This window comes from Impatiens glandulifera, chromosome 9, assembly GCF_907164915.1.
Source record: "Impatiens glandulifera chromosome 9, dImpGla2.1, whole genome shotgun sequence".
NCBI classification, from domain to species: domain Eukaryota; kingdom Viridiplantae; phylum Streptophyta; class Magnoliopsida; order Ericales; family Balsaminaceae; genus Impatiens; species Impatiens glandulifera.
Window position 1 is genome coordinate 5,090,257 of NC_061870.1, and position 3,728 is coordinate 5,093,984.

Here is a 3,728-nt window from a genome sequence, read left to right on the forward strand (position 1 = left end):
CCACCTCATGCTTATGTCACCCCATACTATGACCAGTTGATGACAAGCCCTCTTCATTAGCAAAGTATCAACCCATGCTATGACAAAGCCATGACAAGCCCTTTCCATTAAACAATTATTTAACCCATGCTATGATAAAGCCATAACAAGCCCTTTTCATTAAACAATTATCTAACCCATTCTTTGATAAAATCATGACAAGCCTTTTTCATTAAAAAATTATTTAACCCATACTATGACAAAGACATGACAAGCCCTTTTCATTAAACAATTATTTAACTCATTCTATGACAAAGCCATGACCAACCCTTTTCATTATCAACTTGTCCAACCCATGCTATGACAAGGCTATGACCAGCCCTTTTCATTATCAACTTGTTCACCCCATGCTATGACCAGCCCTTTTTGAGTCCTATATATACTGCACATATTCATTAATTTTATCATATCTTCCTCTTTACTAAGAAACAAAAAGGCGTACTTTAGAAGACATTGAAGAACTTTCTTCACTTTAGCAAGATCATCTAAGGCAAACTCTTTTCTCAACCCATCTCTTGAAACCCACACCAGCTTTATATAATCTGTTTTACAAAGTATAATATGTTTTACAATGTATAATCTGTTTTATAAAGTATAATCTGTTCTCCAAAGTATAAATCTGTTTTTCAAAGTATGATCTATTTCTTTAAGGTATAATATGTTTTTCCAAGGAATATTTTGTTTTCCAAGGTATGCTATGTTTTTATAGAAACCATAGTGAATACTAATGTTTAGTTTTGACGGATATGGGAGGAAGGATAGCCAACAAGAGCTCTAGTAGTTCGATTCCAAAATATTGGCTGCTTATTATGGGACTAACTTCTAAACATGAGCTATCAGAAGATCTACCCACATAGAATGTATCTAACTAGGTTGTGGACTTTAGTGATAGACTCCGAAGAGTGCCCTCCAAATATGTGCTCAAAACGGATACATCACCTAGAGGATTAACTCTCAATGTTAAAGGTTCAAATATGTGCTCAAGATGTTACTGTTCCATCACTATGAGAAATGATTTTATAAACCATCATATCAATACCAAGAAGTTTTTAAATATCTTTTCTATAATCTTTTAAATGTTTGTTGGGTCTTTAGCCTCACTATACTTCTGTGGTGTAGGTACACATCAATAGATTTTGATGGACATGATGAAGGGAGGCTTGGGTGGGGCAAGGTGTAGGAAATGTGTGTGAAGGGAGGGACAAAGACTTAAGAATGAGTACTTTTTAGGGTCTACTACTTAAAGACCATAGATTTTGTAACAATGGACTGTATCTTAAATTTTTTTGTAGTAAAGGACCGTGTCTTGTTTTAAAAGACCAAATTTTTGTAACACCACTTAAATATATATATATAACTTTTCTGCATATATTACTGTTTTCCATTTATGTTTATTAACGTTTTAAAACATCCCTCACTTGGTCTAAGATATTTAGGAGTCAGAGGTGTTACATATTCATAATTCTTTTATTATGATAGTGAATTATATATTACGTTATTATGTGGCTTTACATTGGGGACTCCGACTTTGTTATTTGTCTACTACTTCTCGATTGAATCAATGATTGTTTCCCTTATGTCATTGAAATAATGACTATTATTAGAAATAATTTCATTATATTTATCGCAAGTATAAAATAAGTCAACATGCGACTCATTGCAAAACTAATTTCTTTTGAGTTTCATTGGTCGATTGATACATGAGAAACACTAGTTAGATTTATCGCAGATATAAAATTTATATTTAAAAAATATTGCATATGCTTGAAATTTTCCAATATGCAATTAATTCGTATATTTAGGCGATTGAAAATATTAAACATAGTCACATTCGTCATAAATAGAGACCAGAACAATACCCGAGCTCCGACTTTGCTTGCGTTCTTCACCGGCGCTCTTAGGATGTATCACTCATCCCGCTCCGCACAAAAGAGAGCTCTCTTTGAAGATCCAGAATGCGGAAAGGTCTTTAGGTGTCCGGGCTTAGGGTGTGACGAGAAGGTGCTTACTTGAACTTTAGCAAAGGAAAAGGGCAGTCGGCGGAGAGGCTCAAAGTATAGGGCAAAAGATCAAGCGCAGTGGGCCTAACAACATGTGACTGATTCTGTATTTCATTGATCTTGAAATATTCCAACATACAATTAATTCTTATAATTAGGCGATTGAAAATATAAACCATCGTCACATTCGTCATTAATATAGACCATGTAGTTTTCCTAACATGTGACTGATTCAGTGTTCCACATTCTCTGCATTTCATTAGGTGATTGTTAGATGAGAAACCATTGTTAGATTCATTGTAGATGTAACATAAAAGTTGGTCATAACCGATTGATTCAATGGTTATCTACTTTCGCATGTAATTGGGCGATTGAAAATTGTAAAAACATCGTTATATTGGTCGCGAATGAGAAATCAAGCGAAAAATTTTCCATAGTAAACGAAGTTAGCCACAAGAGCGACTGATTTAACTACTAACCATATTTGCGTTTTGTTGAGGGATTTTAGTGGTTATTATGCTTCTTTGATTTTTTTAATATTTAGGATTCGTTAAAAATATTGCCAAAGTAATTAAAAATTTTTAATATATTAGAACAAAATTTTCCATTTTCTTACAATCAATTTTAGATCTCAATCCAAAACCATTAAACTCTCGCCCGACCCTTCAAAACCCTTCAACTTCTGCTGACAAATCGAACCCCAACCCACATATACATTGAGACCGGACCGACAATAATAGAATGACCCATTAACAATTCAAAGGCTTTGACAACCAAGTGGTTCAGAATATGGTACGTCTCCTAGTGATTTACAACATAGAGAGAAACAATCAAGCGAGTAAGGAATGAAATAACAAAACAAGGTAAAGAGTCTCATTTTCTCAGTAACCTTCATTTTCCTCAAACATTTGTAAACGTGCATCGTTCATTATACACACATGTACATGCCATAGTCTCTTTCAGTTCAGGGTGAAAAACCGTTTTTTGAATCAGTTAATATGTACTAAAATTAGTTTATTTAGTATTAACATTAAAATAATCATGGATGGTAATTTGTCTTTAATTTTTTTATGATTATGTATTTAGTCTCATAATGAAATTCTTCACCTATATTTCTCTAAGGTTGACCTATTATTTTTTCTAAAATGGAAGATGATTGACCAATCGTATGTATTATAAGCTATTCATTGTGTAAGAGTTGGGTTATGATTTGGAAGATTAATAGGAAGAAATATGTCAATTGACAATGACAATATCTAACCAAACAATTGTGCCATTTCAATCTTACCAAAATCACTGAAGTGTTGGTTCTGAACTATCTACTTGCAAATATTTTTATTCTATTCACATATGTACTAAGGAGATTATTTACCTGTAAAATGGTAAGCTACTTTGACATAGTGTATGCATGTTTGCCAAATTTTGTAAATTTGACTTGGATTATTCATTACTCTAGATTTAAAAATACATTGTTACCCATAACAGGTATTAAACAAACTACTGATTTTTCAACCATAGATAAAAACTATAAATATCTATCAAGATAATAGCATCAAAGAACCTTTAGAAGAGTTTAGGCTGAATATTTTCTATATAGTCATAAGAAGTCATTTGAAAATCAAGACATCGTCAAGCAAAATGATGAGTAATTTATTGATGAAGGAGTAGAACATGATCCCTCATATCACA